This window comes from Schistocerca americana, chromosome 4 (genome assembly GCF_021461395.2).
Source record: "Schistocerca americana isolate TAMUIC-IGC-003095 chromosome 4, iqSchAmer2.1, whole genome shotgun sequence".
In the NCBI taxonomy this organism is placed as follows: Eukaryota; Metazoa; Arthropoda; class Insecta; order Orthoptera; family Acrididae; genus Schistocerca; species Schistocerca americana.
Window position 1 is genome coordinate 123,174,208 of NC_060122.1, and position 27,377 is coordinate 123,201,584.

Here is a 27,377-nt window from a genome sequence, read left to right on the forward strand (position 1 = left end):
AGGGCTCTCACCAATTGAAAAGTTCTGGTCAATAGTGGTCGAGCAACTGGCTCGTCACAATACGCCAGTCACTAGTCTTGATGAACTGTGGTATCGTGTTGAAGCTGCATGGACAGCTGTACCTGTACACCTCAACCAAGCTTTGTTAGACTCAACGCCCAGGCGTATCAAGGCCGTTATTACGGCCAGAGGTTGTTGTTCTGGGTACTGATTTCTCAGGATCTATGCACATTAATTGCGTGAAAATGTAATCATGTCAGTTCTAGTATAATATATTTGTCCAATGAATACCCGTTCATCATCTGCATTTCTTCTTGGTGCAGCAATTTTAATGGCCAGTAGTGTAAATCCGTTACCTCTCGTAGTTGCCCCTCTTTTAAAGCATGAACGTATATACAATCGATTAGCGTGAACGTTATAAATTTTTCCGTAAATCGGAGAATACGTTCACAAGGCAACGAACGTAATTTAATATTGTTTATATCTCGTAGTCAATTAACAATAACCTCTGTAAACAGCGCTTTGCTACACCAACATCCTTGAGTCTATTGAAATTTAATCGTAATAAACTACTTTGTTAATCTCAATCTTTTATAATTAAATGGAATAACTGTCGACTTTCAATTAATCGTTTTTCAATAAAACGTAAACTTGCTTTCCATGTCTAAATGGTTCAAATGGCTCTGAGCACTATGGGACAACTTCTGAGGTCATCAGCCCCCTAGATCTTAGAACTATGTAAACCTAACTAACCTAAGGACACCACACACATCCATGCCCGAGGCAGGATGCGAACCTGCACCGTAGCGGTCGCGCGGTTCCAGACTGTAGCGCCTAGAACTGCTCTGCCAACCTGGCCGGATTGTCTAAATAAAGATTAATTATCTTTCATTTCGTGAACTGCACAGCATCTTGACCTATCACAGCCCGCCCCATGTGCCACCATAGACCTTTTTCAACCGATTGAGACGTCCGCGACAAACTGATAACGTTCACAGTTAGGAGCGCTCACTGTGATGCTCCACGAAGACGCGCCCGTGTTTTTTAACTGTGTGTATGAAAGCATGCGTCGCAGATGCAATTTGTGTAACGAACAGCAGGACCATCACGTGGAGCTGCTCCTGTAGTGGCCAGTTGTCAGACGAGATTGTACCCGCTGTGTGCACACCCTGAAGCGAGAGATTTCAGAATGACCCGATCTGAAACTTATTTTACCGCCAAATCTTACATTTCCGTACACGTATCCCTCATAAAATCTTTGTCTACCAAGCCTTCCGTAGAATCCCTAGCAGCCTGTAACAGGGGCTCTAAAATACCCTATATATAAAAGTGGTAACGGCAGAAAATGGCACTGAAGAGGAGAAACACTGCGAAAGGTTCGACGCTTGTTACGCGGATAGGCAGTTTATCCTCAAAATAAACAAGTGTAACGCATTGCGAGCGGGTGGCCGTCGTCGAATGATTACACGGATGCACAACAATCGCTTGGAACAATCACGTAGAGTGGCTATAGTCAGACTATTTGAAAGGGGCCTCTGTAAAAAACGAGTGATCGTAGAACAGTGAAACATTGTGGAAACTTCTGCAAGGATGTGCGCAAGACAAACAATGAATAAACGGTTCCAAGAAAACATTTTGATTTCCACACGAAGGGGTATCATTTGTTAACGTTCCACGGTAGAAAAGTTTCTCAGTGTGGCGATTATCTGTATCCACTACAGCCTGAAGCCACAGTAGAGAATGGTCTAATGGCGTCTGAAACAATGGTGGACCATGAAATATTTAGCTGTCGTGACACAGCTCGTGCACGGCTTGAAGATCGCATTATGCGTCCTTCATTTACGGCCATGGTGAAAGTATCTTCGTCAACCATTTGCGACACGGTGGGTGGTTTGCCTCTCCCAGGAGTAATTCCAGCATTTCCAGTTAATTAGAGATTTCAGCTCATGTTCTTCAACACTGGTGCGGAAACCGGGTCACTCCGTATTCCTTTAATGCTTCGATGCTCGCGGAGAACAGAGCACTGTTGCTGTTGTTTTGATAGAATTGCTTTATGGGTAAAGCCCTGTACTGCACAGCTTGACCACAACGATGCTGAGTGACTGCAACTGTACTGCTCACTGATATTTGCACTTCAACCTTGCGTCGCCGTACCAACAGCGGCGCCTGACGTCAAGTCATGATACTAACACTGCTAACAAAAAAAAAAAAAAAAATCCAGCAGCGCACAGTATGAGCGCTACACCTATAAATCTGGGTGCCTATGCGTTAAATAGTTTTCTGTCTACACGGCTTAAGTACAGGGAGTTAGATTATAATTACCCTGTACGTTAAATATGTGGGATTATGGACGTAGAGCGATTTAAAGTCGAACGGACACATAAAGCTAACCTAGAAAAGGCAGCTGCCAGACTCAGATTCAGTAGAAGAATCCTCTTAAACTGCAGACCCCCCAGGGTTCGACAGGAACTTCAGTATAGCTCTCCAGTGTGGGACACATAGCGGATAGATTTGATAGACAAAAATGAGAAGATGGCGGTGCGTAAGCGTAGATCTCTGTGTCCGCGATACTTCAATGCGTCTGCGCAAAGAGTACAGGGGAAAAAAAACGACATTCTGGCCTACCGTTATCTTGTTCATTTCGTCATCGCAGATTACGGGAGTCTCTGACCTGAAAAAACATTGTTGTGAAAGTTTAGATGCTTATAATCTGGTCTTGTATTGTTTTAGTTAATGTTAAACTATACACTCTGATGGAAAAAATCGCAACACCGAGAAGGATTTGAGCGACATAAACGGAAGTTGGCAGGCGTGTTTCTACATCTGAAAGATGATGTCTACTCAAATTTCGCGCCAGTAGCACACGAGTGGCGGTCGTAACTCCGCTATGAGGATGTAAATAAGGTTTGCTGTAACGATCATGAGCGTTAGTTACGTTTGAGATTGGATATGATGATTTGACGTTAGTCAAGAATGCCTTTATGACGACAAAGAAGCCATTGTCAACATCTCATTGAGGTCGCGCAATAGGGCTACGAGTAGACGGATGTTCCTTCTGAGATATTTCAGAAAGACTTGGCAGGACTCTTGCCCCAGTACATGACTGCTAGCAGTGGTGGTACGAGAACGTACGGTCGCAAAAAGACGGCGCACCAGACGGACACTTGTCACTCACGAGAGGGAAGACCATCGTGTTGGACATTAGGCTCTGGCGCATCGTATTGCACCTGCACCAGCAATTTGAGTAGCAGTTGGCAGCAAACTGACACAAAGGAACTGTTACAAATCGTTTAACTTCAAGCATCGAGTCAGACGCCCTGTAGCGTACATTCCACTGACATCAAATCACCGCCATTTGCTGCTTCAGTAGTGTCAAGTGAGAGCTCACGCTGGAGAGCACAGTGAAGGACTGTTGTGTTTTCTGATGAAAGATGGTTCTGCCTCGGCGCCAGTGACGGCCGTGTGTCGGTTGGAGGGAGACAAGTTCAGGGCGCGCAACCAACCAGCCTACACGCTAGACACACTGGACATACACCTAGAGTTACATTCTGGGGAGCAATTTAGTATGACAGTAGGAGAACTCTCTTCGATATCCCACGCTCCCGACTGCCAATTCATACGTCCGTCTGGTGGGTCGACCTGCTGCACCGCCATTCATGAACAGCATTCCACTGGATATTTTCCAACATGATAACGCTGTTGTAATACAACATGCTCTACAAAGTGTCGACATGTTGCCTTGACCTGTCTGATCACCAGATCTGACTCCAACCGAGCACGTATAGGACATTGTCGGACAACAACTGCGGCGTCATTCACAAACATCCCTTTATTGACAGATGGTGTGCAACAGACCTGGAACTCGTTCACACAAACTGTCATCAGACACCTGTACTAGCCAATGCATACACGTTTGCATGCTTGCATTCAATACTCTGCGGCGGTTACATCGATTACATCTGACCATTTAGGAAAGGAAAAGAGATTTGAGGTCTTTCCAACATTCTTCTTGCGCACTTGCAACTTTACAGGAACAGGAAAGGGAGGCAGTGCAATGTTAAAAAATATATCTATTGACTCGTTTCGGAAGTCAAGCTTCCATCATCAGAATAATAAAAACTGAAGGATACTGTTAAAACTTGCTAAAATGGAACATGCACGAGGCATAATAAAATTGATAGTAAAACTATAACATCAACGAAGACCCACGGGCGGTTTACGACGATAGAGGAGAGAGCCATGTGGTTAGATGTTAAACACAATAGGCGACACCATTTTAGACTTTTTTATATTTTGACGACTATGTGGAGATGGACCTTGGAAGACACGGCTGCAACAAGGGAAGTAGACACGATGTTTTAATTTTATTATCAATTTCATTGTGCCTGGTGCATGTTCCATTTTAGCGAGTTTTAACAGGTTCTTTTACTTTTTATTATTCTGATGATGGAAGCTTGACTTCCGAAACGCGTCAATCTTGGTGTTTTACACTATAAACAAGTGGTTGAGCCGATATAGTTTTTAACGTTGACATTCACAACCACGACCTCTCATCCGGTATGGATAAAATCAAAGAGGCAGTGCAAGTTGTGCAGAGTACCCTCCGCAGTACACTGTAAGTGGTTGCAGAGTATAGGTGTTGACGATTCCTAAGACACGTGAAAATCGCTCCGTCTTCCATCTTCCTCCAGCAGAGTCAGTACACCGGCCATAATGACCTGAAAGTAAACTAGACGTTACCTTCCAAACATAACCAAAACTGAAACTGCAGCTCCATCATCGCCACTGTGAACCTGTTTTCCTTTTTCCTTCTTCTCCCCCCCCCCCCCTTTTTTTTTTTTTTTTTTTTTTTACGCTGAAGACCACCTGTATTTCTCGTCCAAGTCCGGGGCATTACTTTTCGCGCCAATTACAGAGCGGAGAAATATGGCTGGCTCGTTCTGCGGCGAAAAGTCGTAAAGCGGCTGCCGGGTAGGAAGGCCTTAATAAAGTCGAAGGCCCCGGCTGAGGCTGGCGAGGTAGGCAGGCCGGTGTAAACAAGCGAGGCGGGGGCAGCCGGTGGGGGCGGTCGCGTGCGCACGCCACGTTCCGCCCCCGCGCTGCCCACGCCTGGCACTGGGGCCAGCGAGAGCACCCCGCCGGCACGCCACGCCGGCTGGCACCGCCGCCTCCACGCCACCCCTCCCTGCCACCCCCTCCCCCCCTAACTCCCCAGACCCCCTTTGTAACCAGTCACTTCCGGCGCTCAGATGTCCCCCACAACTTTGTTATGTATCTCGCAGACAGTCCAGAGCGTCCGGGGCCGACGTAAAAGTTTCCACAGCAGCCTCGGTTCCCACAGATTCCAGAAACGAAGTATCCATTTACGGTAAGGCGGTGTAAGGAGGCTGTTTGGTGATGCTAGCTGAGACGGAGGGCGGCAAATGATGAGGTACGACAGTCTTTCGGGGAAATATTGGGGTTCACGTGAAGTTATTTCACATGTAGCGAAGATGATTATATAATTTATCCCTTGAACAAGCAATTCGGACTTATTCGCCTGCTCGCAGAGGAGGTTCGTATCCTGTAATTTTGCTGATGTGCATTTGTTACCTATTGTATGTTGCGAGGGATAAGATATCTCCTTTCTGTCACCCGTTCTCAACGCAATAAAAAATTATATAGGGTGATTCGAAATGAATGGGACGTAGGAAAATGTTCCTGCGACTTCATTAATCACTTTATTTCAGAAATACATGTATTAATTGAACGGTTAACTCTCACAGTTCAGCTTCGCAGCAATGAAACAATCGGAAGTCACCGTTGTTGTTCATCTCTGGCGTTAATACTGAAAATTGCCGTATTCACGACAGAAAACGTGCATTATAACGCAGATACACGAAAACACAACTAATAACACTAGGCAACAATGAAAATGTTTCGGGCTTAAAAATAGTAAATTCACATGTATTTCCGTCTTCTGAATTCAAAAATCGCCATAAAAATGATAGATTAGCTCTGGTTTTCAAGATAAATCGACATTTCATTTTTTAGAATGAAGATTTTAAATTTGGGGGATTTTTTTTTGGAGTTGGCACACCTGTCAAATAACAAAACACAAATGTCCTTCAGCTGTTTGTAAGTCATAAACATAGATACTGTTGCTGTGACTGTGAATTACATGTAGTTTCTACTCAAATTAATGCCAAATTTCTGTTTTGCGAGTGCTTTTTTTAGTGTAAAATTTGTAAAAATGCCACGAAAATGTGTAAATATGGTGAATAACTTTTGTTGTGCCTATGATTTGGCGGGAGCCTACAAACCATACAGATGACTGCTATTTCTGTCTGACTCCACCTATAAAGGCAGGATTGTCTATGAAGAAAAGAAGAACAGTTCAGTACCCGAATCTTTCATCTGCTATTCGACCCATTCCACATTCTGATAGTTTACTAGTTCCTACTCCACCCGAAAACTTTGTGTTTGAAGTAGAAAATGTAGACAGTGTGGAACAAGAAGAACCAAACAAGCCATGCACATCCCATGACCCTGATTTTGAGGGAAAAGATGATAAACCGCACAGACTGAGTCAAGCGGAATTGAGTGATATCATTAGAGACCTTTGCCTGTCAAAGGAGAATGCAGAAATTCTTATGTCTCGACTACAGCAATGGAATCTTGTCCAAAGTGATGTGAGAATCTCACAGTACAGAAAATGTCACATGGAACTGCTTCCCTTTTTTGAGAAGAAAAATAATCTTGTCGTTTTCTGCGAGGTTAATGTCTCGATGAAATCTTTGAATTTGAACCATGATCCAACTGAATGGAGGCTATTCATAGACTCCTCCAAGCTTAGTTTGAAAGCTGTGTTACTTCACAGCGGGAACCCTCTATCATCTATTCCTGTCGGCCATGCTGTTCACATGAAGGAGACATATGCAATTATGACAGCTCTCTTGGACTCAATTAAATATCATGAACACAAACGGAAAATCTGTGGTGATCTAAAAGTCATTGCCATACTCCTAGGAATGGAACTGGGTTACACAAAGCATTGCTGCTTCTTATGTATGTGGGACAGTAGAGATAGGAAACTGCATTATATTAAAGAAGACTGGCCTGCAAGATATCTTGACCCTAGCGAGAAAAATGTCGTTGCCAAACCTCTTGTGGACCCAAAAGGCGTTCTTTTTCCACCCCTGCATATCAAGCTGGGTTTGATGAAAAACTTTGTGAAAGCTGTGAACCGAGAAGGACAGGCCTTTAAGTACATAAGAGAGAAATTTTCGAAATTAAGTTATGAAAAAGTTAAGGAAGGCATTTTTGTCGAACCACAAATAAGAGAACTTGTAAAGGATCCTGTATTTGACCAAGTTTTGGAGGGGATAGAAAAGGAAGCTTGGGAAGCCTTCAAGGGTGTTGTTCATGGATTTTTAGGCAACAAAAGAGATGACAACTACAAGCATTTGGTGACAGTGCTCCTACAAAAATACTGTAACCTTGGATGCAACATGTCCCTTAAGATCCACTTTCTCCACTCCCACCTAGACGTTTTCCCTCCTAGTTGTGGAGCTGTTAGTGATGAACATGGTGAGAGATTCCATCAGGACATTTCTGTTATGGAACAAAGATATCAGGGCCGTTGGAATGAAGTAATGCTTGCGGATTACTGATGGTCTTTGTGAAGGGATTCTGCGGAACTCCATTACAAGAGGCAAGCTAAAAGACGACGAAGTCAATAGGCCACCACATGATTCTCTTCAGACACGACCATCTGCGAAGTATTTTTCCAGCAGAACTCTTAGCATGTAATTACCAGTTAAAAAAATGAAATGCACTTTCATTGTTGTTAGCATGTATGTAATTAAAATGAATCCTTTTCTCTCAATCCGTTAATATGTAATACTTCCACCTTGTGTATATCATAGAAACTAGAGCTAATAAATATTTTTCATTGTCATACTTGTTTTCCTCTACCCAAAATTAGTAGGAATTGCCTCATGAAGTGCTCGAAACACTCAAAAATTATTTTTTTGTTGCCCAGTGTAATCATTGTTAAAAGACGTTTTCGGACCAAGTTCAGAAATGTGGCATCGTTTCGTCACAGTACTTATAGATGGGTAAAACAATTCAAAGAGACAGGATGCATATGCAACAAGAAAACCAAATGGTGGCCACCTGTCAAGAATGGAGTGGTGGAAACCATTCGTACGGTATATGAAAGAAGCCCCGGAAAATCCACACGTCTTGCCAGCACAAAGGTAAATGTGTCGCAATCAAAAGTGTGTAGCACAAGCGTTTGCGGTTCAAGCCTTACAAACTCAAATGTTTCAGGTGTTAAAACCAAAAGACAGACAAACTGTGCAATGATTTTCAAGTATGGATGGAGGTGGATGGTTTCGCAGACTGACGTGTGTTCTCTGATGAAGCCACATTTCACGTAAGTGGCACATTGAACAAGCGTGATTTGAGAGTATGGGGTGCGCCCAATATGCATGGCTCAAACATGATCGTGATTCTCCGAAACTTGATGTTTTCTGCTCCACAACCAGCCACTGAGTCTTTGATCATTTCTTTCTCGCAGAATGTACCATTACAAGCATAACCTATCTCGATGTGCTTTCTCTTTTGTTGTTGCATCTATTGACAGCAGAGGTACCCGACTTCATTCTGCACCAGGACGGAGCTCAGCCATAATGGTGTAATCTCGAATACTTTCCACAGCGCTGGAATGGTAGCGGTGGGTCGAATGATGTGCCGTTTATGTCCAGGGAGCAATCCAAATCACAAACGCTCATCAAGCAAGATAAAGACTGTACTTTCTAATGGCTCGTAGCTGAAGTCGTCAGAGACTAGCGAGAGACTGGCCAATAGGAACCCGGCCACGATATTTAGCGGTACAAAAAGACGTCGGACAGCGGCGGCGTCACCTGACTTGCTGCCCGCAGCTACTGAGCCCGCGCGGGCCCACGCTACGGCGGCCCGGGTATCTCTGCCGTGTTCGTCCTAAGTGTGGAATCCGAATCGCCGTCGGATAAGAAAGATGCACATTGTGGGCCTTTAATGCAGCGATCGACGACGTAAAATGGTCCAAGACGTTCCAGAATCTGAAGAAAATAGGGGTAAGGTACAGGGAGCGACGGGTAATGTATAATTTGTACAAGAGCCTAGAGGGAATGTTACCAGTGCGCGACCAAAAACGAAGTGCTCGGATTAAAAAGGGTGTAAGACGGGGATGTAGTAGCAGCGAAGAGGATTTAAATGATCTGCTGAATGGAATGTACAGTCTACTGAGTAGAGAATATGGACTGAGAGTAAATCGAAGAAATACGAAAGTAATGAGAAGTAGCAAAAATGAGAACAGCGGGAAACTTAACATCAGAATTGGTTCTCATCTAGGCAGCAAAATAACGATTGACGTACGGAGCAAGGATGACATTAAAAGCAGTCTAGCACTGGAGAAGAAGGGCATGCCTGGCCAAGAGAAGTGTAGAAGTGTCAAATGTAATCCATAATTTGAGAAAGAAATGTCTGAGAATGTACGTCTGGAGCACAACATTATATGAGGGCTGTCCAGAAAGTAAGTTACGATCGGTCGCGAAATGGAAACGACTATGAAAATCCGATAAAGCTTTGCAAAGATGTGTTGGGCAGTGTCTCTAGTGTGACTCTAGGTAGAATTATGTCGCTCTTTTCATTCCTGAGCTCTTAGTGAGCGCGTAAAGATGTTATAGAAAATAGTGTCTCCCGCCAAGTACGAGGGCCTGGTGATAATTTTCCCCTGAAGCTATGCAACCAACATTACATAACTGTCGTGGGGTTTCTTCTTCAAGACAATTCTCAGCCTCATTCTGCAGGGGCAATGAAGATGTTCCTGCATCGTTTCAATTGGAAATGTTTGGTTAACCACAATACATCCCGTAATTGTCTCCCACTGAGTTTCATCTCTGCTCAAACGAACCGCTGTCTATGAAGACAACATTTTGGCACAGACAACGAGCTTTAGGCCAGCGTAGAGAATTGGCGGAAAGCACTGGCGGCTGCCTTCTATGATGAGGGTATTGGAAAGTTGGCACAACGCTACGACGAATGTCTGAGTCAGAACGGCAACTACGTAGAGAAGTAGCTGAAAGGTGTAGCTAACTGTTACAAATGAAACATTTCTGATTTTCACTGTGATTTTCATTTCGCGATCAATCGTAACTTACTTTCTGGACAGCCCTCGTATGACAGTGAAGCATTGACTGTGGGAAGATGGGAACAGATGAGAAGCGAAGCATTTGAGATGTGGTGCTACAGACGAATGTAGAAAATGAGGTGGATTGAAAAGGTAAGGAATGAAGAGGTTCTCCGCAGAATCGGAGAGGAAAGGAACATGTGGAAAACACTGACAAGGAGAAGGGGCAGGCTGATAGGACATCTGTGAAGACATCAGGGAATGACTTCCATGGTACTAGAGGGAGCAGTAGAGAGCAAAAACTGTAGAGGATAATTGGAATACATCCAGCAAACAGTTGAGAACATAGGTAGCAAGTGCTGCTTTGAGATGAAGAGTTTTTTGTATGTCCATCCCTTTGGGTGGAGGTCTTGGGGCCCACGGCTGCTTACTACTGTAAGAGAATGAAACGTCTACAGCCGTCCTTATGATCTTATTTATTGTTTAGCTACAAGTCCTTGGTTGATGCTGAAGGGATTATCACCAACCATATATACTCTGCGTTAGTGGCCAACATAACTGGTTCACGCAGACTGTATCCATGATGTCAGCACACCAACCATCAACTGCACTGAAGCACCAGAAATGGTAGCCCACAATAAATAAAATCATAAGGATAGCTGTAGACATTTCATTCACTTAAAATGAAGTAATAAGTGCTATCGACAGGGAATCAAATTGATTCCATGTTTTTAGATTTCCAGAAGGCTTTCGACACCGTTCCTCACAAGCGTCTTCTAACCAAACTGCGTGCCTACGGAGTATCGCCTCAGTTGTGCGACTGGATTCGTGATTTCCTGTCAGAAAGGTCACATTTCGTAGTAGTAGACGGAAAGTCATCGAGAACAGAAGTAATATCCGGCTTTCCGCAAGGAATCGTTACAGGCCCTCTATTGTTCCTCATCTATATTAACGACATAGGAGACAATCTGAGTAGCCGTCTTAGATTGTTTGCAGATAATGCTGTCATTTACCGTCTTGTAAAATCATCAGATGATCAAAACGACTTGCAAAAATGATTTGGATAAGATATCTGTATGGTGCGAAAATTGGCAATTGACCCTGAATAACGAAAAGTGTGAAGTTATTCACATGAGTACTAAAAGAAATCAGCTAAATTTCGATTACGCGATAAGTCACACAAATCTGAGGGCTGTAAATTCAACTAAATACTTAGGAATAATTACTATTAAAAACAGTCTTGATCACGATTTATTTAACAAGGTGACCGGTTTCGACCACTACTGTGGTCATCTTCAGACCATTGAGTAGGAACCCCTTTCTGTTGGAGAATCACAAACAGAAAGGGGTTCCTACTCAATAGTCTGAAGATGACCACAGTAGTGGTCGAAACCGGTCACCTTGTTAAATAAATCGTGATCAAGACTGTTTTTAATAGTAATTATTTACAAGACATTGATCACTGCTGTTCCCGTAATGCATTCAAAAGTAAATACTTAGGGATTACAGTTGCAAGTAACCTAAATTGGAACGATGACATAGATAATATTGTGGGTAGAGCAAACCAAACACTGCGATTCATTGAGAGAACACTTAGAGACTGCTTACACTACGCTTGTCCGCCCTATTCTGGAGTATTGCTGTGCGGTGTGGGATCCGCATCAGGTGGGACTGACGGATGACAGCGAAAAAGTACAAAGAAGGGCAGCTCGTTTTGTATTATCGCGAAATAGGGGAGATAGTGTCAAAGACATGATACGTAAATTGGAGTGTCAATCATTAAAACAAAGGCGTTTTTCGTTGCGACTGGATCTTCTCATGAAATTTCAATCACCAGTTTTCTCCTCCGATTGCGAAAACATTCTGTTGGCACGCACCTACATAGGGAGAAATGATCGTCATGATAAAATAAGAGAAATCAGGGCTCGCACAGAAAACTTTAAGTGCTCGTTTTTCCCACGTGCCGTTCGAGAGTGGAACGGTGGAGAGACAGAATGAAGGTGGTTCATTGAACCCTCTACCAGCAATTTATTGTGAATAGCAGAGCAATCACGTAGATGTAGATGTAGAAAACTGAGATGAAGAGGTCGACACATGAGAGAAATTCGTGGAGGGCAGCATCAAACCACCCAGGAGACTGATCAGTCAAATAAACTGCATTGGTTTCCATCGTCTTCTGCACCCTCATTCTCTTGATCACTGCTGATTCTTCCGACTGTTATGGGTAGTTTCTCACTCTAAGAGAGTACACTAAATCTCTACCCGCCCTCTCAGACCAGATCTTAGGCACAACGAGGCCGTCACTGCTGATTATTATTATTCAGAATTCAAGCAGTGGCTAGGCTAAATTTTGAGGGCCTGTATTGCTCGTGAAAGACGGTAGACGACGGGTCCATGCACGATGCAGATACCCACGCTACAGCCGTAGAGCCGTCCATCCGCCTCTTCCCCCTCCCGACACGTGGAGCTGCAACCTGCACAGATGGAGAGAGACGGTGTCGGAGCCTAATTCTGAGGCACGCGCGTAGTCTGGACCTCTGGCGGAGGTGCTGTCACCGCGGCCCGGCGCGTCTCCCGCCAGCGCGTCTGCCGCGGAGAGTTAGCGCCCGGCGGCGATAAAGGCCCGCTATCTGGCGCGCCCTGGCGGCGCGGAAACGGCGCCTGTCCCCGCCGTCCCGCCGGTATCTCAGCGGCGCCGAGGGCAACTTGCAAAGAGCCGCCGCCTCTGGAACGGCGTCGTAAAGCCCGCGGCTGCCGGCGCCCCCGGGCTGGGACCCAGCAGCGCCGGGCGAGGCGAGCCGGCGGCGCGCCAACGGCTTCCTTAATGAAGGCCAGGTCCACCGGCTCCGCCCGCGCTTACGCTGGAATTCATGCCGGGCCGTGTCGTCCGAGGGGCGGTAACGGCATCGGTGATGTTGCACTTTGGCCCGCTCTGGCCGACACCTAGTGCGGAAGCCTATAAGGCGCGTGTAAGGAAAGGGCAACACTCACTAAGGCGCAGCTACGTTATTCCCGGGCTTGTAAGTGGTTCACCCGTTTGTTCACTGGCTGCTAATAAGGGTAATACTTAACGGGCGTCTGCAAGTTGTACGCATATCCTGCTAATACGACGTCGAAACACTGACTAGCAACATATCATTACCGCCTTCTTAAGAGCGTGTTGGACCACCGCTGAAATAAACTACTGACTATTAAGATTGCTACAACACACAGACGCGAAATTTAACCGACAGGAAGATGATGCTGTGATATGCAAATGATTAGCTTTTCAGAGCATTCACACACGGTTGGCGCCGGTGGCGACACCTACAACGTGCTGACATGAGGAAAGTTTCCAACCGATTTCTCATATACAAACAGCAGTTGACCGGCGCTGCCTGGTGAAACGTTGTTGTGATGCCTCGTCTAAGGAGGAGAAATGCGTACCATCACGTTTCCGACTTTGATAAAGATCGGATTGTAGCCTACCGCGATTGCGGTTTATCGTATCGCGTCATTGCTGCTCGCGTTGGTCGAGATCCAATGACTGTTAGCAGGATATGGAATCGGTGGGTTCAGCAAGGTAATATGGAACGCCGTGCTGGATCCCAGAGGCCTTGTCTCACTAGCACTCGAGATGACAGGCATCTTATCCACGTGGCTGTAACGGATCGTGCAGCCACGTCTCGATCCCTGAGTCAACAGATAGGGACGTTTGCAAGATAACAACCATATGCATGAACAATTCGACGACGTTTGCAGCAGCACGTTTGCAGCAGCAACTCGAAGACCATGGCTGCGGTTACCCTTGAATCTGCATCACAAACATGAGCGCCTGGGATGGTGTACTTAACGACGAACCTGCGTGCACGAATGGCAAAACGTCATTTTTTCGGATGAATCCAGGTTCTGTTTACAGCATCATGATGGTCGCATCCGTGTTTGGCGACATCGCCTTGAACGCACATTGGAAGCGTGTATTCGTCATCGCCATACTGGCGTATCACCCGGCGTGATGGTATGGGATGCAATTGGTTACACGTCTCGGTCACCTCTTGTTCGCAGTGACGTCACTATGAACAGTGGACGTTACATTTCAGATGTGTTACGACCCTTGGTTCTACTCTTCATCCGATCCCTGCGAACCCTACATTTCAGCAGGGTAATGCACGACCGCATGTTGCAGGTCCTGTACGGGTCTTTCTGGATGTAGAAAATGTTAGACTGGTGCCGTGGTCAGCACATTCTCCAGATCCCTCACCAACTGAGAACGACTGGTCAATGGTGGCCGAGAAACTGACTCGTCACAATACGCCAGTCACTACTCTTGATGAACTGTCTTATCGTGTTGAAGCTGCATGGGGAGCTGTACCTGCACACGCTATCCAGGCTCTGTTTGACTCAATGCCCAGGCGTATCAAGGCCGTTATTACGGTGAAAGGTGGTTATTCTGGGTACTGATTTCTCAGGATCTATGCACCAAAATTGCGTGAAAATATAATCACTTGTTAGTTCTAGTATAATATATTTGTCCCAATACCCGTTTACAATCTGCATTTCTTCTTGGTGTAGCAATTTTAATGGCCAGTTTCGTACATTCCAGTACCGATACTGCGTGACTAGTTTTCGACAAGTCTTTGGAATAAAACAGGCTTAGTTTCTGTCCGTTAATCGCTGTTTATACGCTATCCAGTCGCCTTAATGTCACCGCCTGTCAAAAGCCTTATATCCTACTTTTGCAGCGCAGACCACTGTGCGACGTGCACGAAGAAAGTCAGTGAGGATACGGGAGATTTGGAGCCATGTCGATATCACTGCCGTAGTGAACAGTGCTAGGTTTCTCGGTTGCGGATCCATGCCGCGAACAGCCCGATAGAGGTGGTCCTGTAGGTTATCGATCTGGTTTAAATCGGGAGAGTTTGCTGGCCAGGTGACTACGGTACACTCTTCGTTGTGTTCTTGTAACCGCGCACACTGCGAGATGCCTAACACATTGCTTGTCCTGTTGGTAGATGCCACGGAGCTTCAGGGGTAGACAGGGTCTATCGAGGCTAGTGTTCGTGAACTCCATGTTCCCAGACAAGGATGTCACCGGGCTGACTTGTGTTGATCCAGTGTGCCTTCTATCATGACGATATCACACAGGGAATGCCGTCGGCCTGAACCTTTCCGCCCATTTTTTCAGAGTGTTTGCTTTCAAACGTGTCACGACATAGACACCAACGGCCCGTGGAGCATAAAACTTGATTCATGCGAAAAGGCCAACTGTCGCTAGTCAGTGGACGACCAGTTTCGAGACTGACGTGCCAATTCCAGCCTTAGTCGCCGATGAACAGCAGTCATCACGAGCGCATTAACTGGGCGCGAGCTGCCAAGGTCCATACGGGCAACGTTCGCTGAACAGTCATTGAGGAGACGCCGTTGGTAGTCGCTGGGGCAGTTACTCAACAGTTGCACATCCATTCGCCCGTAGACATCTGCGCAGCCATTGTTCATCACTTTTACCCATGGCCCCTAGTGCCTCCGCGCTGGTTTTGGATATTGCCGTTCTGCCATGCACGGTACACATCAACCACGGCGGCACGCGAACAATTTACAAGCCCAGCCGTTTCGCAAATATTGTTACCCTTGGCGCGAAAGGCAATGATCATGCCCTTTTGTACGTCACGTAAATCGCTCCGTTTCCACATCACGACAACGACTGCACCAGTTTCCACGTGTCCCCGAAACGCTTTTAAACATCCCGCACAGCTAGAGCTGCAACCTGACGTCTGTGATTGGTTATTGCACGTTGACGTCCAACATCGGCAGTGGTCACGTTAATATTGAGACGTTGCAACAGGAAGCGTATGGATGGCGCTGCGAATTAATTGTGGTTCCACACTCGAGGAGGTAAACGTATAATTATTGTCCAGGTAACTGAAACTCAGTCAAGAGAACCCGTCCCCTTAATTCTGCCTGCCAGTACTGCCTCAACAGCAAAGCGAAAGTCGCCAGAGAGGCAAAAAATGGCTCTGAGCACTATGGGACTCAACTTCTGAGGTCATTAGTCCCCTAGAACGTAGAACTAGTTAAACCTAAGTAACCTATGGACAGCACACACATCCATGCCCGAGGCAGGATTCGAACCTGCGACCGTAGCGGTCTCGCGGTTCCAGACTGCAGCGCCTAGAACAGCTCGGCCACTTCGGCCGGCCCAGAGAGGCCGTTGTGACGTTGTAAAACATGAGGAAAATGAAGGCGTGTGATATGTTTTGTCTCCATAGTAAAATATTTTGACCACGAAAAACTGTGCAAGACGTTTCAAACGCACAGCGAAATAGATTCCAGTGTTAGGGCGAAATGGGAAACATTCAATATACAGAACAACCATGTGGGAATTATAATAACGTGACATCAAGAGAGCAGTCAGGTTAAAACGGGCGTTAGGCCTAGGTGTGTCTATCTCCAACAGACTTCGACGTGTACCTTCGAGAAACGATGGAAATAAAAGAACGATTCAGGAGTAGGATTAAAATCCACGCTGAAAGAATGTAAAAGATAAGATGCTATTCTGAGATTGGGTATCCTTCGTTAGTCTGAGAACGAATTACTGGATATGTAGAATTAACATCTGCACACACTGTGAGACGAGAGTAGACCAAAGGAAGATCAGAGTACTGCTGGCTAACAGATATGAGATTCGCGATATATTTAACATCATAACTGAGCACCCTGTAGTAGATGCAGTGAAGAAATGGAACAAGAAATATATAAGAAAGAGACTAGAACAGATAAAGAGGGCATTACTCACGAGAAGAAGTCTATCACTTTCAAATATAGCACTTAATTTGAGGAGGAAATTTGAATATGTACGTCTGCAATGTAGAATTGAATGATAGTGTATCATGGACTGTGCCAAAACCAGAGAGGAAGAGAATCGAAGCAATTGGGATGTGGTATCACAGAAGTTCTTGAAAATGAAGAGTACTGATAAAAGCTAGGACCTTATCCGTGGAATCTACGAGGAAATGAATATGTACGGAATTCCCATTAAAACAAGGGATATGATGTCAGACTACGTTTTAAGAGGTCAGGGAATCACTTTAATAAAGGAAAACGGAACTATGGGAGACAGGGACTGGAATTTACCCCTAAAAAGAAAAAAAGCCGATGAAGTACTGTGTAACTGCTATTCTTAAGACAAAGCGGTAGAAGCAAAGAGAAAGTTGGATACGTCACATCAACCTCATCAGATAAGTATAAATAAAAACTGCGGTTTGGAAACCCAAGTTGGAAGGCATTCTTGTAGAATATTAAAAGTGTTCTACATCTACATTTACATTTATAGCCTGCAAGCCACCCAACGGTGTGTGGCGGAGGGCACATTACGTGCCGCTGTCATTACCTCCCTTTCCTGTTCCAGTCGCGTATGGTTCGCGGGAAGAACGAATGCCGGAAGGCCTCGCGCGCGCTCGAATCTCTTTAATTTTACATTCGTGATCTCCTCGGGAGGTATAAGTAGACGGAAGCAATATATTCGATACCTCATCCAGAAACGCACCCTCTCGAAACCTGGACAGCAAGCTAAACCGCGATGCAGAGCGCCTCTCTTGCAGAGTCTGTCACTTGAGTTTGCTAAACATCTCCGTAACGCTATCACGCTTACCAAATAACCCTGTGACGAAGCGCGTCGCTCTTTTTTGTATCTTCTCTATCTCCTCTGTCAACCCGATCTGGTACGGATCCCACACTGATTATCAATACTCAAGTATAGGTCGAACGAGTGTTTTGTAAGCTGGGTGCCCGTTCAGAGCAGTTTATATCCTTTCGCTGTGATGTGTTACAGCACACAGCACGGGAAAAGCTACCAGCGCGGAATTTGTGCAATCTATTTGTGGTCCTCTAGAGTAAATCGCATGTTCGTGTGTGGGAGAATTTTCCAAGTGTATGCGTAGAGTGTATCCGAGACGGCACTTGGGTACCAGACAGCCGTTAACCTAGTGGTGTGTGGGAAAGTGCCTAAAAAACATATCCCAGCTGGTCGGAACATAGACTCCCATCAATCCGCGAGTTGCATTCGATCCAGGTCAGGCTAGCCTCCCAGTGTTCCTGGATTAAACAATGCGCAATAGAAATAAAGGATCACTTTTCGAAACCCCTTAATTGTCACCCATTGCGGAGATAAATTTGAAACTCAGCTCAAAAGTGTCTACAACCTTCCTCTGTAATAGTGCAAAAGCGTGAGAGGTACCGACAAATGTTAAAGAAAGATCATAGCACGGAAGTTGATGTGAGCTGTAATGTGGGGTTAATAATATCACATTGCCACCAAATTTCGCCACAACTCTGCCCAACGATACCGCTGATGTGTCACGCAATGAGAAGGACGTCACAGCCACTCTTACCGATATTTCACCCATTGACAAACTGCCTATTGGGTTCTGTCTCGGGTTCTTCGGCCGACGTTAATCTAATGATTTTACTGACGTTTCGCCAGCACGAGTGGCTGGCATTGTCAAAGCTTCACCCTCCATTGCCGGTGGTGAACTGGAGCAGAGCTCGCGGCCGCAGATTATATGTACCTGGCGCGCCAACGTCCGAGGGATTCTCCGCGGTCATGTTCGGTGCGGTTCTCCTCTTGCTACCTGCGATGGTCGCTCGCTGCAGTACGAGAAGCCAGGATCCGTTTACCTTAAGGCTTTCCTCTTTCTTGTTGAAACTGTTCACGTGTTTTTGTATTTCTACAGCTTCTCTGAACAAGCGCGTGTGATAGTGCTTCTCTACAGCCAGAACTTTCGTGTTGGCGAATTTTATTAAGTGGTCGATCTCACTCAGTGCGTGCTCTGCCACGGCCGATTTCTCCACCTGCCCCAACCTGTAATGTCGCTTATGTTCTTTGATCCTGGCGTTGATTGATCCTATAGTAATTCCGACATAAACTTTTCCGATGTGCATGGTATACGGTATATTCCCGACATTGCAAGTGGGTCCCGTTTCTCCTTTGCCGATGTAAGACACACTTTGATCTTCCATGTCCGTTTGAAAATCGTCTTTAGGCAGTGATTGCAGAATATACGGCCGATTCTGTCCGTCACTCTGGGAATGTATAGCAGGAAGGCCGGACCAGACATTTCTTTTTCTGATTCCTTAGTTCGCCGAGTGTTTGGCTCTCTTACATTTCTAATACAATTTGTGGAGTACCCATTGCTCCTGAGAACACTTTCCAGGTGTTGCATTTCACATCAGAGATGCTGCGGCTCGCGTTACGAGCGTGTTAATCATACCTCGTTTCTGGGTCGGGTGGTGGTTTGATAGTTTGTGCAGGTATGGGTCCGTGTGTGTCGGTTTCCGATACACGCTGTGTCCCAGGTTTTCACCATGCCTTGTGACCAGCACTATCACACCCGCTTGTTCAGAGAAGCTGTAGAAATACAAAAACACGAGAACAGTTTCAACAAGATAGAGGAAAGCCTTAAGGTAAACGGATCATGGCATCCCGTACTGCAGCGAACGACCGTCGCAGGCAGCAAGAGGAGAACCAAACCGGAAAATTACCTTGGAGAAGCCCTCGGACGTTGGCGCGCCAGATACATATAGTCTGTGGCCGCGAGCTCGGCTCCAGTTCACCACCGGCAATAGAGGGTGAAGCTTTGACAATGGCAGCCACTCGTGCTGGCGAAACGTCAGTAAAATCATCAGATGAACGTCGGCCGAAGAACCCGAGACAGAAGCCAATAGGCAGTTTGGCAACAAGTGGCCACGAAAGCCTTAATAATTTTATTTCAACCATTCTTTTGACGTCTCTGACATGGAGATCAGAACCACGCATTAGGGTCAGCTTTCTTCGACGCTTATTAGGTATGGTTTGCCTACCTTCAGCTGCTAGAGCAGCTGACACGTACATTTGTAATGTGCTCAACAAAGGTGCGTGGGTGGCACCGAGGACGTTGCCGAACTGGGACGGGTGGTATTAGAGGAACCCTTTGCTGCGTTATTTACGTAGCACTCCAGCGTAATCAAATCACACGAGGGCGGGAAACAGGACGGTTGAAAAAGCATAAGTACCATTCGATGCTTCGGATGACGTCCAAATTTCGTCGAATGATTCTGAATGGTCCCTCCTGATTCCAACCTGTACACGAAAGCAAAAATACCAGTCGCCCTACATTCCAAAGCGCTGCCATCAGCTTCAGTACGGATGCAGCCTCTCAGTTCCATTTGAGAAGGGCTGAAACATGCAGGGAGTCGGCAGCGTCAAGAACAACTCCCTGTTGCACATCGCACTGCGATCTGTCATTTTCAACCGTGAAATGTGTGGGAATCAACGCCCCAGGAAAAGAGGTGGTGTCGTTGACACTTTTTACGCAACCCCCCTGATGCCTTTTAGTGTCAGTTCAGAGCGGCAGTGTGTCTGAAATATTTTCCTTGGTCACCCTCAATAGAACCACGGTTCTCACCTCCACCGCAGACGCGTCAAAAGAAGCGGTAAGATGTGAGTAAGAGGGGCCAGCGTGTGACACGTCCACTGTGCCCTTGGGCAGAGCTATGGTGAAATATAATGATAGTGAGCCATCCTTAACCCATCTTACAGCCCACATGATTTTCTGACTTGTGGCCTTTTTCTGAAATGTGTCGACACCTTGCTGTTTGAAGAGTCGCCGAATCCGAGGATAACATCGTAGGGCGCCATGCTCTTGTTCCATCACCGAGGTAAGTTGTAGGCATCTTTGAGCGAAATTTAAAACTTACGTGTCGCAATGGGAGACAATTACATTTCGAAAGAGTGAACTTTTTGTTTTGTTGCGCAGTGTAGTAATGACGTTGACATATTACACTGCAACCGAGGTGAAAGTATCTGAAGCTGGCCCATATGCATCCAGATCCAAGTCGTCACCGTAATAAATTATCATTTGTAGGTGTATGTTCCCATTATTCCCACAGATTTCAAAATTTGTCCTGCTATGGATAGTTTGACAAGTCACAAACATTTAAAAATTGTAAGACGTGTATATCTCTATTGTCTATTGTCAAACCAGAATTTATGAAAAATGTTTATATTTTAATAATAGGATTAAGTAGGAATAACTAATATTTGTCATGTTGGAAATAATTGTGGCAGCAGGGAATGTCTGCACCAAAGTATTGTTGGCAAGAGAGACCGCAAATTGATATAATTTTAAAAAAGGGCGGGAGAGACCGCGTATGGATACGTTTTAAGAAAAGAGCGGGAAAGACCACGCATTGATACATTTTGTAATGGTAGCAGGGATTGTCTGCACCAGAAAGCATTGTTGGCAGGAGAGACCGCACTTTAGCGTTCGTAGGAAGTCGTAGTAAGCGAGATGTGAAGCGAGTTGGTAGCAGGTCTGAGGCGAGAGGTTGTGAGGAGCAGTGTGCCTGCCAGCTACCAGCTATGATTTACAAGAGATTATAAACGGATGTACAGAGACATCAACTAACTATTATCATAAGAGGAACTGATATTATTGAATTATTTTCTTTGCGAAACTCAAGACTACTGAAGGTATGTTTGCGCAATGCTAGTTGTAAGATTATTGTAGAAAGTAAGTCCCATTCGAACGTTTGTAAATTCAATTCATTACCAACAGTACATATTTGAAGCGTTTTCAGAATAGAATTAATTTTTGCCAGCAATGTTGCATTACTGATTATCATACATCCCAAAAACCATCAACGTAAAACTTTGCAAAAAATTTATTGTTGTCAAGAAAAAGTGTAACTATGCAGCACGTAACTTCAGTCAAATTACTTAGAGAATAACGTCAACTTTGCTATTAAAGAATAACGTGTGCTTTGGTAATAAATACAGCCACTTATTATGACAGCCCACCAGCAGTTAATAGAGTATGGTAAACCAGAGTAAGTATATTCATATCGCAGTTCGATATAGCAGTCAGACGGCGATCCAGTAACAGTAAAAAAGGTAAGGAACAGTTTTGGGTTGTTGCAGATAACGACTGAGGGCCACGACGACGACACCCTGTATGTTTCGTCGAAATAATCAGAAAATCACTTTTAATAAGCAGTAATTAAATTTGTATGCGAAGATTGAGAAGGAGAATAAATTTCAAAGGGAAGATTTCATTTGTTATTATTAAGCAAGACGAAGAAATCCTAAGGAAAGGTTTCATAGGTTATTGCAAAGGGGAGGTTGCGTAACAAAAGAGGTATAGAGGTGACGGGAAGGTTTCAGAATCTTTGTGTTTTTAACGGCTGACAATGATATTACAAACTATTGCAAGCAAATCAGTTAATATCACAGGGATGTGTCTACAATTATCAGTCATCAGTCCCTATTCATAGTTACGAAAACGTACATCTGCAAAAAAAGTGTGGGAAAGGCGTTACAAGAACCTAGCATAAATAAACTTCCCTCCCTTTACTGTTGAGAGGCATCGTAACAGTTCGGAGGAACTAAATTTTTCATTGTAACATTTCGTAAAAAAATTAGATCCTATATCGAAGAGTTCATGAGAACTCGTGATGAACCACGTACAGATATCAAACAAGAGCAGTCTTTACAGTCAAGAAAGAAAAACAAAGCAAATAATTTCCTAACGGAAAGAAAAACGTACAAGAGCAGGAAAAACTTAAGACGATCTGAAACCAGTATTAATAGCGTAATAGTTGACGGAATGTGTACGATCTGAAGAGGAAATACTTTTTAAAAGTAGTCCCCATTGGGTTGCACCGCAGCTTTCACGGAGACAACCTCTGTTTTCCATTTGGATGCCCTCTTCCTAACGTTTCTGCACACAGCTCGAGGAAAAGGCCTCGATGGAAGTGGAGCAGAACAGTTTTGCAGCATGAATGCAAGACACCGCTGGCTGTGTACCGTATCCGTGACCTCGCCGCAGCCACGTCTGGAACAGGGCCACGGCCTAACTCTGCGTTCCTTCTCCTCCGTTATTTGCATTCTACAGCAATCCCAGCAAATGAGGCTCCTCTAGACAGCGCCATTATCCTGCAGTGTTGCTTACGGATAATTTGCCAATATCGTTCTCACCGTCAACACCTACGTGCGTCGTGCTACGTTCCTGCATTGGTTGCTACTACCTGCGACTAAAATTGAAGAGTACTTTCGTGAGACTCCGTTCTTGTATCTCTCATAACCGGATAAGTTAATCTCATGTTTGTAGACAACAAATCACGACAGTTTTACTCTCCCTGTTAATACGTATCGATAAGACGAATATCGCAATGGACTAATTTGTGGGCTCTATAGAATGGTTACATAGAAATTCCGCTTCAAAAATCAGTTTGTTTGTAACCAGCATACAAGCCAGAGCTCTCCGTAGACGCAGGGCGTCACATGAAAGACGTGACACGCAGTATTTGCCTGCACTCAGTCCAGTTACACATCGTAGAAATTTCAAATACCTGCCGAAGCTCTAGGAAACATGTGCTTCATGACCCTTCGGAGAGGACTTGGCATATACAAGGGGTACCCCCGAAGGAATGGTCGTTATTCAGGAACATCAAACGAACGATCAATCGAAACAAAAAATAGGCCCTGAAATGCACACCTTAAGCGTTGTGAAAGCATACCCTATACTGTGAAACAGCTCTCTTCTACTGCAAGACATTCGCTTTCCATATTTTCGGAGGAGGTAACATGGAGCAAAAGAAGAAAAAAATAGTCTACTATATATATATATATATATATATATATATATATATATATATATATATATATATATATATATATTACTGGCCATTAAAATTACTACACCTACTACGTGCTTACATGAGGAAAATTTCCAGCCGATTTCTCATGCACAAACAGCAGTTGACCGGCGATTCCTGGTGAACGTTGTTGTGATGCCTCGTGTAAGGAGGAGAAATGCATACCACCACGTTTCCGACATTGATGAAGGTCGGATTGTAGCCTATCGCGTTGCTCGAGATCCAATGACTGTCAGCAGAATATGGAATCGGTGGGTTCAGGAAGGTAATACGGAACGCCGTGCTGGATCCCAACGGCCTCGTATCACTAGCAGTCTAGATGACAGGCGTCTTATCGGCGTGGCTGTAACGGATCGTGCAGCCACGTCTCGATCCCTGAGTCAACAGATGGGAACGTTTGCAAGACAACAACCATCTGCACGAACAGTTCGACGAAGTGTGCACCAGCATGGACTATCAGCTCGGAGACCGTGGCTGCGGTTACCCTTGACACTGCATCACAGACAGGAGCGTCTGTGAACGAACCTGGGTGCACGAATGGCAAAACGTCATTTTTTCGGGTGAATCCAGGTTCTGTTTACAGCATCATGATGGTCGCATCCCTGTTTGGCGACATCGCGGTGAACGCACATTCGAAGCGTGTATTCGTCATCACCATACTGGCGTATCACCCGGTGTGATGGTATGGGGTGGCATTGGTTACACGTCTCGGTCACCTCTTGTTCGCATTGAAGGTACTTTGAACAGCGGAAGTTACATTTCAGATGTGTTACGACCCGTGACTCTACGCTTCATTCGATCCCTGCGAAACCCTACATTTCAACAGGATAATGCACGATCGCATGTTGCAGGTCCTGTACGGGCCTTTCTGGATACAGAAAATGTTCGACTGCTGCCCTGGCCAGCACATTCTCCAGATATATCACCAACTGAAAACGTGTGGTCAATGGTGGCCGAGCAACTGGTTCGTCACAATGCGCCAGTCACTACTCTTGATGAACTGTGGTTTCTTGTTGAACCTGCATGGGCAGCTGTACCTCTACACGCCATCCATGCTCTGTTTGACTCAATTCCCAGGCGTATCAATGCCGTTATTACGGCCAGAGTTGATTGTTATGGGTACTGATTTCTCAAGGTCTATGCACCCAAATTGCGTGAAAATGTAATCACATGTCAGTTCTAGTATATTTGTCCAATGAATACCCGTTTATCATCTGCATTTCTTCTTGGTGTAGCAATTTTAATGGCCAGTAGTGTATATATACAGGTTGCCTCTCGTAGGAGTGGTCCGGCACGTTTTCTCTGGCACATTTTGTCAGTTTCCAGTTACAAACAAAAGGATTTTTTAAGCTGAATTTAGCGTGTCCAAGCGATTGAACTGCCTCGAATTTGTCATGTGCGATAATTGTTTTATCGCTATGTATGAAGAGGGACCGTAAAACGCCATGTATTGCCAGTACTCCAGCAGCGACAGAGCAGCGCGCTGCTGCATTGCTTTAGTAACCAGCGCAGGCCAGGGCGGCACGCGAGTCGTTGCCGGAGAATTTCGTGGTTTATTGTCTCTATTAATACAGATCTATGAGACAAATATCGCCCTAGGATAATTTTGGGACCGCTCAATCTCTCGGATGCGCTAAATACCACTTGACACTTTCCGTCAACGTTGGGTGCCGCACGAAAGACGAACAGGGCGTGATTCGGCTGACTCCAGCTACACATTGCAGAAACTAAGTGGAAAATATCCGTCGATGTAGTATCTTGGTGCAAATAATAATACCAAACAATTTATAATTATTCATTCACTATATGTAAGTCTAAAAATAAGTTTTTGTTAACATAGAGCGAAGTTTATTCAGTTACTATTCTCAGTAAACAGAATATCGTTGTTCCAAGTGTTTTTTATTTTTATTTTTTTTAATGCCAGTCATATAATCTCACTAATTTAGTCAGAATTTTAGTAACTGGTACTTTCACTTTCGCAGTATCCTGAGCTAATTTCGAATAATTTTGAAGCACTCCGTCGTTAGGCTACGAGTGGCCTACCGGGACCATCCGACCGTCGTGTCATCCGCAGAATAGGATGCGGGTAGGAGGGCCATGGGGTTAGCACACCGCTCTCCCGGTCGCTATGATGGTATTCTTGTCCGAAGCCGCAACTATTCGGTCGAGTAGCTCCTCAGTTGGCATCACGAGGCTGAGTGCACCCCGAAAAATGGCCACAGCGCATGGCGGCCTGGATGGTCACCCATCCAAGTGCCGACCACGCCCGCCAGCGTTTAACTTCGGTGATCGCACGGGAACCGGTGTATCCACTGCGGCAAGGCCGTTGCCCTCCAAAAATTTTATCATATCCTATTCTGACTGTCAGCTCATAAATATAGGCAACTGCCACCAGTCGTTTTTTTGGAACATTTATTTTTCCCATTGAGCCGTAGTTGTGTCCGGCTCTTCGAAAAGCGCGCCAGGCGGAGTGCTTTCGTGTCTAGTGTTTGCGGTGGCGCTTTCGGTTTGGCGCGCTGTTTAGATCGCTACCGCCCTCTGGCGGGAGGTGGAGCAAGTGTACGGTCGCGTGACGATCTGTGTAGTACGTACTGGGCGGTGACCGAGAGAGGTGGTGGCGCGAGTGGGGCCCTGATTTGGCCGACCTCTTGGCTGTCTCAGGGGCTAAGTCTGCCTTACCCGCATGTACGTGGCTTATAAAGCTTAGAAGCCGTGGTGCAGGAGGTCAGCGCGTGGGACCGTATGTCTTCTTATCGGCCGTTGAAACCACTGGCAGCGGTTGGCTCTGACGCGCATAAGGAAGTGCAACATGTTCCCGGCGCTGGGGTGGAGTGTGAGAAGTTGAGTATATATATATATATATATATATATATATATATATATATATATATATATATATATAAGAGAAGGTGTTCAAGTTCTAGTGAAGTGTATGAGTTTCTTCACCAGTGGTTTTGTTGGGGTCGTCCAACCACAGTTTTCGTTTGCCTGTCCGCGGAAATGTGGCAATTGCTTCTTGGTCGGGCCGTTTTCATTCACACCTTGATTGGGTGACTTAGCGTCGGTGTCGCGGGTCTCTGTGGTTCGGAGTCTGTGCAGGCACTGCCCTCGCTACATCTTCTGGTTTTGAGTAATTCGGGGAGGTGTCGGCTTGTAATGGAAGTTTTGGGGCTGATCTGCTATGGCCCTGTAGACCACCAGTAACTATTCCGCCTATTGCGGTTTGGGCCCCTTTACACGTGTAACTCCCTCACCGAGCTAAGGAATTTTTTTTTGGAACTGCTTTTAATGTGAAGGTTTGTGAGCTGGCTTATTCATATTTATCTTGTAACTGGCGAGAGACATTTTTGCTTAGTACAAGCTAGTTCCTTAAAGTTTTTTTTGGTTATTCGCATATTGATATAACAAGTTTAAAATCTACTTGTTAATAACATCAAACCTTGCAATGTCCCTTACATTGAGCTATTTTTAAAAGAGTTTTTTTAACTGTTGTCTTATATATATATATATATATATATATATATATATATATATATATATATATATATATGTC

At 45.2% G+C, this 27,377-nt stretch overlaps 1 protein-coding gene and 1 pseudogene across 1 annotated transcript in view; both read right to left on the reverse strand.

Annotated features, from left to right (window-relative positions):
* LOC124613093 (RNA-binding protein Raly-like) overlaps positions 1-27,377 on the reverse strand; it is a 1,050,615-nt gene that overhangs the window by 604,109 nt on the left and 419,129 nt on the right. The window lies entirely within an intron of this gene.
* Positions 26,038-26,155, reverse strand: LOC124614647 (annotated as a pseudogene).